Raw genomic sequence first — 12,620 nt, 5'->3', positions numbered from 1 at the left:
AGCTCCTTGTATGTCAGTTTTATCTCAATAAAGCCATGCTTCGCACACGAGAGGCTTCATATTTGGGGTTTGGCAGACACAAGTGTCCTGTAGCATGAGTAGCTGCTCGTGACTTTTTTAGCTGGACCCCCCTGCTCTCAGCACTCCTGAGGGGCTAGTTCAGAAGTCAGCGGAATTTAAAGCACCTTCCCTTGTTTCCTTTCCTAGTGGAACGAGGAGCAGCTGAGAGTACAATCTGGATACCCAGAATGCTTTGGGAGTGTTCCAGCGAATGCAGATTTCTTGCTCTTTGCATATTAAGCGGGCAGCTTCCTAATATCTAGTGTTTAACTTGATAACCTTCCTAAAGCTGTAAGGCCAGGCTCCTGCCTTCCTAAGAAGTGCAGTGAAGCTGCCTGAGATTCTCTTTGCTGACTCTGGAGCTTGCCTTACTGGAGGTGGGCCTTCTGGGCTTCAGCTACCGTTGCCGGGGGTGGGGGCAGGAGAAGGGAATGGGCAAATGCGGAAGGAAGTGGTTGCAACTGGACAGAGTCAGGGCACCACTAGGAAGCTTTCTCTGAAACACCCCATGCCCCCTCTCCGCCCCCAATCTCTCACATTGACCTGCTGTCTTGTGACTTGTGTCTTTATTTTAAACTGTAATATAGAAGAAAGTTCCTGTTATTTTGGAGTGCTGATCAGTTGGGTCTCATCCAGTCAAGTGTTTCCTATAATTCCCATAATCAAATTTCCCTTTGAATGGCAGCTCAGAGGAAATAGATTGTCTGATGTGTGCAAATCTGTGAAGCTGGACACACTTCCAAGAAAGGCCAGAATGACAGAAAAAATGATGGGTTAGCTGATGAGCTCACATTAAAATTGAAGTGTGGTTGGCTTCACGTTCAGACAAGGAAGACTGTAGTTCCTTCTAACAGGGCACTTTTGACAGAAGATCAACCCACTGAAGTCGAATAATTTTAAATGACTGTGAATTTTTCTACCCCTACTACAGAAGGGAGTTTTATCTCCTAGTCAGTAGGCAGATCAAATGCCAGACCTCCTTCACAAGTTCCTAACTAACCTCTTTGAGCCTTGCACATGCATCTGTACTATAGGGAGGCTGGCACCAACATTGCACCGTTGACCTGAGGATTACATGAGATCATGGAAGTAAAATGACTTAGGCGGGCATGAATGGTCAACGTACAACAGTTTAGCAAGATGTTAAAATGGGATTCTTTTTTGCTCTATTTGGCTGATGCCCTTAAAAAGTCCAGGTACTCCCACATCAAAATAACATAGGGGGCTTCCCTGGTGGTGCAGTGGTTGAGAGTCCGCCTGCCGATGCAGGGTTCGTGCCCCGGTCTGGGAAGATCCCACATGCCGCTGAGCGGCTGGGCCCGTGAGCCATGGCCGCTGAGCCTGCGTGTCCGGAGCCTGTGCTCGGCAACGGGAGAGGCCACAACAGTGAGAGGTCCGCATACTGCAAAAACAAACAAACAAACAAACAAAACAACATGGGACTTGCAAAGGAAGGATGAAAGCCAGATGTACGACACTTTGCTCTTCTCCCATCTGGAAGACCTAAACGAGAAGAATTTGGAGAGATCAGTTGGAAACCAGGGAGACTGCTTCTTTGGGGAAAGCACTTGCAACGCAATGGAATTTTCCTTTTGACTACATGGGGGTGGCGTGAGGGTATTTCCCTTCAGCCTAAGTGGACCGTGAAAGGCTTTAAGAAGTCTCTGACCTTGACCTGTATCCGATGGAATCCGCGTAGCCCGGAAGCTAGTGGCAGATCACGCCTGGAAACAGCCTAAGTCCAGAGGCTGTGACTGGTGTGCCCTGGTGGCAGAGGCAAGGAACAGAGGCTACTCTGGAATCAGCCTCTACTCCTGGATTGTTGGGGCAAAGCCTGTTTGAATGAGTGCGTCCCAGTGTGGGTCACAGGCGAGAGAGGGCCACGTGGGGCTTTAAAAGATTCTGCCAGAGAGGACTGCCTGAACAGGAAGGATATGACCTCAACAAATGGAATGGGCCATCGGATCCTCAGGGGCTGAAGGAGAAAATGTAGGCAGCCAACCATGGGAACACACACGGCCAGCCTCATGAGAAGTGCATCTTAATGCTGCTTGGGGTAGATGGGGGGCAGTGTCTTTGGGAACCCACCAAAACCTCCCTGAAGAGGCAGCTTTGAACTTGCACAAGTTGAGAGGAGAGTAACACAAGATAAGGTTGGTAACAGGAAAGTAGAACCTTTCCTGTCCCTCGCCTTCCTCACCACCCCTCTCCCAACGCTTTTTACTTCTGGAGGAGCTGGAAGAAGCAGGGGCGGGGGTACGAGGCAGAGAAATGGAGCAGAACTTGCCGTACTGTCACCCTTTCTCCTGCAGGGTTCTCAAGGCCCCCAGGCCTGATCCGTGAAAGGCAGACTCCTTACCTCTAAATGCGTTTTAGAGTATTGTACGGAAGGCTACATTTTAATTACCCAGTTGAGATGGTTTTGTGACTTGAAGTGACTGGAGGACTTTTCTTTACCCCAGAGACTGAAAATCTGATGGAACCGGCCTGAGAATCCATCCAGGGTGGGGAAAGTTCTAGCCCCAGAGAACTGATTTGTGTTTTTTACAGTTTTTTTTCCTGTAATTGATTTCTAGTCTCATAGCGTTGTGGTCAGAAAAGATGCTTGATATGATTTCAATTTTCTTAAATTTACCAAGGCTTGATTTGTGACCCAAGATGTGATCTATCCTGGAGAATGTTCCATGAGCACTTGAGAAGAAAGTGTATTCTGCTGCTTTTGGATGGAATGTCCTATCACTATCAATTAAGTCCATCTTTTTTAATGGGTCATTTAAAGCTTGTGTTTCCTTATTTATTTTCATTTTGGATGATCTCTCCATTGGTGTAAGCGGGGTGTTAAAGTCCCCCACTATGATTGTGTTACTGTCAATTTCCCCTTTTATGGCTGTTAGCATTTGCCTTATGTATTGAGGTGCTCCTATGTTGGGTGCATAAATATTTACAATTGTTATATCTTCTTGGATTGATCCCCTTGATCATTATGTAGTCCTTCCTTGTCCCTTGTAACAGCTTTTATTTTAAAGTCTATTTTGTCTGATATGAGTATTGCTACTCCAGGTTTCTTTCGATTTCCATTTGCATGGAGTATCTTTTTCCATCCCCTCACTTTCGGTCTGTATGTGTCTCTAGGTCTGGAGTGGATCTCTTGTAAACAGCATATATACGGGTCCCTTCAGCCAGTCTGTGTCTCTTGGTTGGAGCATTTACATTTAAGGTGACTATGGATATGTATGTTCCTATTACCATTTTCTTAATTGTTTAGGCTTTGTTTTTGTAGGTCTTTTTCTCTTGTGTTTCCCACCTAGAGAAGTTCCTTTAGCATTTGTTGTAAACAGAGAACTGATATGAATGGGTTATGGGAGAGAAAAAATAAAGACTTATTCTGTTTGCTTCTTACAAGACCACCTTTCCAACATAATGGTTACAGTAGCTATGGTTATGACAGGAAGGTATTATTCCTGAAGGCGTATGTGACAGTCCTGAAGGCTGTTCACTGCATAGTCCCAGCTCTCTCTTTTCCAGGAACCTGGTAGGATTGCCATTTCCCAGCCCCTTGGGGTTGGGTATTGTCATGTGACCTGCTCTGGATGGAGCATTTCATTGTGGTGTAAGACCCTCCGGAGTTCTCTTTTCTCTATCAACGTCCACATCCACCCTGTAGCCACTGTGTAGTGACATGGAAGCCCTGAGCACTTGAAAGTGACCAGTCCAAACTGAGATGTAAGTGTAAAAGACATATCAGATTTCAAGGACTTAGTAGCCCCAAAATTCTTGTAAATATCTCACTAATAATTTTTACATTTGTTACTTGTTGAAAAGATACTATTTTGAATATAATGGGTTGAATGAAAATATCCTTAAAGTAATTTCATCTGTTTCTTTTTACTACTTAAAATATGGCTATGAGAAAATTTTAAATATACATGTGACTTGCATTATGTTTTTTAAAAATTTATTTTATTGAAGTATAGTTGATTTACAGTGTTGTGTTAATTTCTGCTGTACAGCAAAGTGTATAATGTTTTTATTGGATAGTGTGTTTCCTCCATCAGCCTGGAGGATTCCTAAAGTGCGGATGTCAAAAACATGGAGAAGCTCCTACAGTCAAACCATAATGAATGAGTAGTATAAGCAAGAAATAAAAGTTTGCTCTTTTAAACCATTGGTGTTTGGGTTTGTTTGTTACGGCAGCATTAATAACCTAGCTGTTCTGATTGGGTCAACATGGAAAAGAAAAGGCAGCAGAAGTGAATTTCCTGACTCTCCTATCCTCTCAAATTTCCATGAAAGTTTTTTTTTTCTTCTTTGGACTCCACATCTCCATGATCAACGACCAGAAATGTCAGAATCTTTTAGGATTTTCCTTGTCTTCTGAAGTGGACTCTGGTCTAGCAGTCATTTAGAAGAGAATGGCAAATCCAATAACATTGTGTGGATTTTTCTTTTTTGGCAGTGTCTTGACACACAGGAAGATAACCTTCCACTGTCTCGTCTTTGGGTTAGCAAATGAGGTCAACATAAGGCCAGAAGACTCAGTGTCCCAGTTTGGTCATTTGTTTCCTGCCACAGTGAGTGATCCAGTTGGATAAACAGCCCACTCTTTCTGTTATGCCTCCCTTCCTATTCCTCTTGCTCTCTAGGCCCTCTCTGTGAAGTGTTTGCATTAGCATTTTGCAAGCTCATTCTGACCGCAGTGTGGAGGGTATTTGGAGCTGAGTATCCCTGAGACAACAGTGGCAGTCAAGCCTGTTATCGTAATCCAGGTGAGAGGTAACTGAATCACAGCCTCACGTGAAGGTAAAGCAGGTGAGAGTCCATTTCAGTCAACAGTTGGACAAATATTTACAAAAGGTCCATCGTATATCTGGAGTTGTGCTGGCATGAGAAGTAGCCTAGCCTTACTCTCTGCCCTCAGAGAGCCCCTAAGCTGATGATTTCAATACCCTGTGATTGCTGAGTGCTATTATGGGCGGATAAAGAAGGGGAAATGGGCTGTTTAGGAAACACTTCCTGTAGATCGTGATAACTGAGTGAAGTTTTGAAGGATGGATAAGATTTAGTAGGCAAAGAGTGTAGGAGGCAGATTTGACAGATACTTAGGAGGAAGAACCAACAGGAAGGTAAGAAATCTAAGATGATTTCCAGTTTCTGACTTAGCGACCTGGAAGATGATCATTTCATTGATGAGTGTAAGAAATACAAAAAAACCCAGCCTAGTTAGTGGAAAGGATAATTTTTCTATTTAGATAGAAAAATACTGAATTTAAAGTCCTACTTAGAGTCTAGGAATGACTGCCCAGTAGCAGTTAGGGATCTACAGGACAGGAGCAAAGAAGAAGGATCAAAGTAGAATTTGAGGTTTTGGAGTCATGAGCTTGTCTGTGTACATTTGAAGCTGTAATAACGAATGAGAATGTCCAGGGAGAACAAGAGCCCGTGTATTCATTCACTCACACAGTCAATGTTTACTGTGTGCCCACTTCGTGGTAACTGAAGAAATGTGAGTTCTGCCTGGGTCAGTACTTTAATGACAAACAGGACTATAGACTCTTCTTTCAAGACTCTTGATGGTGCAGAGAAATAGATAAATAGCTGATAATTAGAAATGGGATAGAAAACCAAGAGAACACCCTTTAAGGATGAGAGAGACTTTATGTAGTTGAAAAATTAGTTGAATTTCGCCTACACTTGAAAAAAAATTTTTTGCCAGTGAGAGAAATGTAGCTTAAAAATTTCAGTTGATTGTACACGTAGTTGTTAAATCTGCAGAGATTTCAATCTTTATTAATGATTATAATAATAATTCACATCTATGTCTTATCTGATTTTTCTGTTTTGCAAATGGACATAGAAGACTTCTGCTTCAAAAGAAACTTGCTAGACAAACTTTAATTGGCCATCTCCTTATGCAGGGGCAGAAGAGTCAAGACCCAGTCATGCCCTCTGGGCCACAGCATCTGTATAAAAAGCTTAATATGCGTGAACTGTATAGATGATCCCTGTGACGAGATTATACTTTCATTTAATACCATAAAAAGTAAGGAAGTGGAATGGTTGAGAAAAGTCTAGAAAACCGGCTTGAAGCTCTGTTTATACTGAATGAATAACTAAAGAATTAGAGTTTTCCCTTTTTCTTTAGAGGCAATGGGGAGCCATTTGTTCAAGGGGGCCTGGATTGGAGGTAGCTTGAGGGCAGGTGACTCAGGGGCTAGGAAATCAGTTAGTGGACTCTCGTCCTTTATCTGTATGGCAGGTATTAGAGTGTAGGCAGTAGAAATAAGGATGAACACAACCATTTCAAAGGAAGAATCCACAGATGGTAGTGACTGAATGAGATGGTGAGAGTTGAGAGGTACTCAGAGAGGACTGTAGTATTTCGATCCTCTGAGAATAGCAGTTCTTTAGCAGAAAAAAGAAAATCATAACATGAGGGTGGGCTTGGGACATGAGTTTGTTGTATGGAGAGAGACTGGAGATGTAGGGGTCTGCTTAGAGTCATGAGCAAAGAATGCCTGCAGTTCTAGGAGGTGGGTTCGCCAAAGGGGAACATGTAGAATTAAGATGAACACAGCTTTATGTCGGGCAACTGGGAAGAGCCATGGATGGAGATCAGAAGCAGGAAGAGGGGCCAGCAAAAGGGTTGATCAAGGTGTGGTCAGGAGAAGAAGACTGTCAGAAGCCTAGGGAGAAGCGTGATTCCGTAAGAAGGCACGTGTGACATGCCTTCCACAGCGTCAAAACACGGTGGGTGAGAAGGCCGAGGCCTCCAGAACGCAGTTGGGTGTGGTCATGAAAGCACATGGTGACCTTCAAGGGAGAAGTTTCAGAAGGATGGTGTGGGGAAAAGTCGCAACACAGAGAAAATGGGGCGGGTAGTTAAAAGGGGAAGCAATGGTTGCAGATGACTGATTCATTCTAGAAGTTCGTTACAGTGCATTACAGGGTAGAGGATTGGGCTGTAGCTTCCAGAAGTATAGTAACTCATAGTAACTCATTCATTTATTTGTTCAACAGGCTCATATTAATTAGAGTCCACTAGTGCTTGTTCACTGCTAGGTAAATAAGGCAGGCAAGATCCCCACGATCAGGGAGCTTGCATTCTACTGTGGAGGGATAGTCCATAAACAATCAAGACAGCTTCAGATACTGAAAGTGCTATTGATGAAAATAAAACAAGGCAAGAAATAAGTACATTCCAGTCTGTGGAAAGAGAAAGTGTATAGATCCTGAGGCAGGATTGAGCGCCGCCTGATCAAGGAACAAAAAGAAGGCCAGTGTGTCTGATGTTTGATAAACTAGGGGGGAAGTGATAGGAGACATCAGAGAGACAGGGAAAGGACTTGGGTTTTATTATAAGTGCAAGAGGACATCACTGACGGCTTTTACAGAAGTGACATGATCAGATTGACAACTTTCAAGTTCTCTTTGGCTTCATCAAGAATGGACTACAGAAGGCAAGAATTAAAGCTTGCGGACATGGGAAGCTGCCGGCTAGTTCAGGAAAGAGGTAAGGTTGGTTTAGACCAGACGGGTAGCACTGAAAATGGAGAGAAAGGGTCAGATTTGAGATATGTTTTGGTGGTAGGATGATCAATTAAGATCTGCTAAACGACGTTAGGATAAGGGGAAAAGACAAATGAAGGATGACTCCTAGGTCTTTGACCTGAGTGACTGGACAAATGGCAGAGCCATTTGCTGATATGGGAAGACTGGGGGAAGTGCAGATGTGGGGTGTGGTAGCATCAGGGGTTTCATTTTGCTCACATGTGGCATGCTCTGAGTCATCAAAGTAGAGGTGAGGTCCGAAGGACTGGTTAAAACCAAGTGAAAGAATTTTTTCTTAGAGGAACACTGAATATTTGTAAATCGTAGACTGGGGGTAGGAATATGCTGGAGGGGAAAAGAAAGGAGGAAATGAGGAAGAAAGAGGGTAGAGCTTATGCTGACTGCCCTTGCCATCTCTCTAAAGCAAGAGAGGAAGTCACCTGCAGAGGGGGATTTGAGGGAGAGGAACTGTTGGGAGCTTGAGGAGAGAGGTTTGGAATAGGTATTTCGGAGACTCAGTTGAGAGTAAAGAGCATCAATCTCTAGGTAGTGCAAGGAGGGAGAAAAGCAACTGACATCTTTCAGAAGTCCTTAGTGACCCTAAACAAGAACAAGGAATCCAATGGAAATGACCTGGGCACACAGGTTGGGGTAGAGACGCTAGAAGGAGGTCAAGGGTGTGTTGATAGACTAGGTTAAGGACATGTGTGGGATCCGGGGAGGGGATCTGGAGTAGCCAGAAGAGCCTTAGCGTGCTGAGTGGGGCTGAGCGGTTAGGTTCCTGATGTAGGCAAAAGCTGGGTGAATCCTCTGTGGGGTAGAGATGTGAAAGTGTGGCTACAAGTGTGGTCCACGGACTGGCAGCATCAGTACCCCTGGAAGTCTGTTAGAAATGCAGAAGCTAGAGTTCCAACCCAAATCTCTGAGTCAGAACATGAGTTTTAACTAGACTCATCAGGTGATGTCCTATGCATATTACAATCTGTAATGAGCTGCTCTAGGGAATGAGCTTTCAAAGGTTAAACACTTTTAAAAATAAGATCTGTGTATTTCTGCTGCAGATCAGAGGATCTTTCTTATAGGTTAATATATTTTACTTTTACATATATCTATGTTTTTCTGATTTTAAAAAAGAACGTATACTTGTTTTAGAGGTGGAAAATATGGATATGTGTGAAGAAAACCATAATTTGAAAAGATACACGCACCCCAATGTTCACTGCAGCACTATTTACAATAATCAAGACATGGAAACAACCTAAATGTCCATTGACAGATGAATGGATAAAGAGGATGTGGTATACACACACACACACACACACACACACACACACCCTGGAATATTACTCAGCCATAAAAAAGAATGAAATAATGCCATTTGCAGCAACATGGGTGGACCTAGAGATGATCATACTAAGCGAAGTAAGTCAGACAGAGAAAGACAAATATTATATAATATCACTTCTAGGTGGAATATAAAAAATAGTACATATGAATTTGTTTACAAATTAGAAACAGACTCACAGATGGAGAAAACAAGCTTATGGTTACCAAAGGGGAAAGGTGTGGGGGGGATAAATTAGGATGTTGGGATTAACAAATACACACTACTATATATAAAACAGGTAATCAACAAGGACCTACTGTATAGCACAGGGAACCCTACTCAATACTCTATAATAACCTATATGGGAAAAGAATCTGAAAAAGAATAGATATGTGTATATGTATAACTGAATCACTTTGCTGTACACCTGAAACTAACACAGCATTGTAAATCAACTATACTCCAATATAAAATAAAAATTTACAAAAAAAGAACATACTCTTGTTTTAGAAGCGGGAAATATGGATATGTGCGGAGAGGCAGACGTTCAGCCACATTCTCAGGGCCTGTTCCAGCAGTAGAATGAACAGAATAATAACTGGGAGGGTCTCTCAGATGTTCCGTCTCCCCCAAGAAGTATCCCTGGAAGGTGGTATAGCCGCAGAGCAGCTACTTCCTGGTAGGTGACCTTCTGTCAGTTACTTACCCCAGCCTCAGTTTCTTTATCAGAAAAATGGGTATGCAAATAATAGCACATAGGATAAATGTAAGAATTCCATTAAAAATTCATGTAGGGCTTCCCTGGTGGCGCAGTGGTTGAGAGTCCACCTGCCGATGCAGAGGACACGGGTTCGTCCCCCGGTCCGGGAGGATGCCACATGCCGCGGAGCGGCTGGGCCCGTGAGCCATGGCCGCTGAGCCTGTGCGTCCGGAGCCTGTGCTCCGCAACGGGAGAGGCCACAACAGTGAGAGGCCCGCGTACCGCAAAAAAAAAAATTCATGTAAATGCCTTAGGACAGTTCCCAGCACATAATCCAAAAAAAAAAAAAAAAAAAGTTATCATTATATAATAAGACTGTACCAGGATGAGAAATCACTAAAGCAAAGCAAATTTTTAGCACAATGTAACAGATGCTCCTGCTTGGAGGTCTTTGGGCCACTTCAGGTACAGACTATTGCCTTGAAGGTCCTCACCAGCCATGCCAGTTTAGGAGAACCCTGGAACCCTGGAGGAGACAAGATACACCCCTGATCTGAAGGCGCTGGTCAGGAAACAAAAACCGAGGTCTATGCAAAGGCGAACAAGATGTGGAAATTTTGATGTGGATAATTAGAAGCAACAGAGGGAAAGCCCAGGTCCTGGGATGGAACTCAAGGTTTTCCTGGGGCCTCTTCCACTTTTTACTTGTTATATCTTTTCTTTTTGTTACATAAGCCCATAGCAGCAATGCAATCGCTTTTGTAGTAACCCAGTTACAAATGAAAACCAGAAAAATCAGGAAGTAAGGGGATGAGCTGCCCTCCACTGCCCCTGACTAGAGGGTAAGCAATTTGGAAATCTCCCATTTCCTGATGGTGGCGTGTCCATACATTTAAATGAGCACTGATGAAGCACTATGTTACGTGTTCAAAGTAATGATGTGTGAGGCTACATGAAATGTTTAAATTGCCATGTGGCACATGTAGGGTAGAAAGAATGCATACCTTCTAAGACATTTAGTGAATATGTCCTTCTTTTTGAAATTTCCTCCGATTATAGGTTCTGCCTGAGCTAGAGCGATACTGTGTATATGCGTGAGAGAATGATGAAGGATCCTGGTCTTGCTTCTTCAGCGTCCTTTGTCTTCCTTGGGGGACGAATGACGGATTGAAGTTATTTTGTGGACTGGCAGATTTGTTTGCAAGGGCAAAGGTGGTACAATTTGGGTGGGCACTATAGTAAGCACATGCTTGCAGTTCTTCTGGGGGAAAATGCACGCTATCATTTTTTTCCTTGAGGTGTGACACATGTGATACTGGAGTTTCCTAGGATTTGAAAAAATAACAGCCATTTACAGAATATGTAGCCCGGGTCAGGAACTCTGCTAAGGACTTTGCAAGGATTGTTTTATTTCAAACTCCCTCTAAACCTCTGAGGTAGTTCCTCCTATGATGCGCATTTTACAGATGAGGACCCTGAGGCACAGAAGGGTGAAGTAAGGTTACACGATTAGACTAGCAGAAACGGGATTCAAACCCAGATTTTGCACTTTTCATCAATGTTACGTTTTCTCTTTTTTTACTCCTCACACTCTTCCTGGGCATGTCATTCAAATGCATCGCTTTCCTTAGCATCCACTGTAGCAGGAATTCTCTAGCCTCTAGGGTTACCCTTTCTTTTAGCAGCGAAATAAAAATGACTTAACCCTGTATAACTTTCTTTAGCAACCTCACCAATTTTTCCAAAAATTCTCAAGGGTAGGGGAGAAGACTGCCACTCTTTCATCCCTTCTCATTCTGAGTTCTTCTCCTGTCTTAGGTCTCATCACCTGCCCCCTAAAATACAGCAGTTATTATTCACTGTCTACATACAGCCTCATCCTACGGGTGCGCACAGTTCCTCCTCCTCCATTCCCTCACACACCCCGCTGCCAAAGGTCTAACGCATCAGCTGGGTTCTCTGGAAAGCAGATAACTGAGACAGAATCAGGAGTGGTGGAGGTTTACTGGGGAGGAGGGGGCGGAATCTCATGAAAGATAAAAGGAGAAGAAAGCAGAGCTGGGTAAGGAAAGCCTTCAGACAGCAATGCAAATCCGTCTAGGGTGGCCTTGAAAGACGTGGTCGATGGACAGATCTTTGAGCTTCATGTGGAAGAAGAAACAGCCCAAGGTGATGATACATATGGGCACGTGAACAGTGGCAAATGGCCTGTACAGGTAGTCAGGGTCCTGAAAGGAAAAAGACTGGAAGATCAGAGACAAGAAGTTCTGGGGTAGTGGCATATGGTCATATGGGAGTGGCCCGAAGTGGGAAGATTTCTGTACGTATGTCAACACCCCAAGAGCATCCACCCTAAAATTAGTTGGCCAGTTGATGTTTGCCTGTCTTTGTCTAAAGTCACTACAGAACTGGCATAACTGACACATGAATAGAGTGGTCATGGTGGCAGAGATGGTGGCCATGGTGGCAGAGATGGTGGCTATGCATAGCGTCAACAGTATTGACTTCCATTTTCCAAGGCTGATCTAGCTAATGTCACCTCTGAATGCCCAACCTGTCAGCAACAGAGAATGATGCTGTGTGCCCAGTATGACACTATTCTTCAAGGACACCAACCAGCCACTGGGCAAGTTGACTAATTGGACACCTTCTATCTTGGAAGGACCAATGATTTAGTCTCATACAAACAGGCATTGATTCTGGGTGTGGGTTTCCCTTTTCTGACCCTGGAGTCCTCAACCAGCATCACTATCCAAGGGTTTACAAAGTACCTGATCAGAGGCATGGGGTCCTATACAACATAGCATCCAACCAGTAGACCCACTTTACAGTGGGGCAAGTGAGGAAATGGGCCCATGGCCATGGGCTCCATTAGTCATATAACATGCTATACTATCCAGAAGCTGCTGGAGTGGTAGAGCATTGGAATGACCTGCTAAAACATAGCTGAAATGACAGTTCAGAGGTAATACTCTGCAAAGATGG

The sequence above is a fragment of the Delphinus delphis genome, chromosome 12 (assembly GCF_949987515.2).
Source record: "Delphinus delphis chromosome 12, mDelDel1.2, whole genome shotgun sequence".
NCBI lineage: Eukaryota > Metazoa > Chordata > Mammalia > Artiodactyla > Delphinidae > Delphinus > Delphinus delphis.
This window is presented reverse-complemented; position numbering follows the sequence as displayed.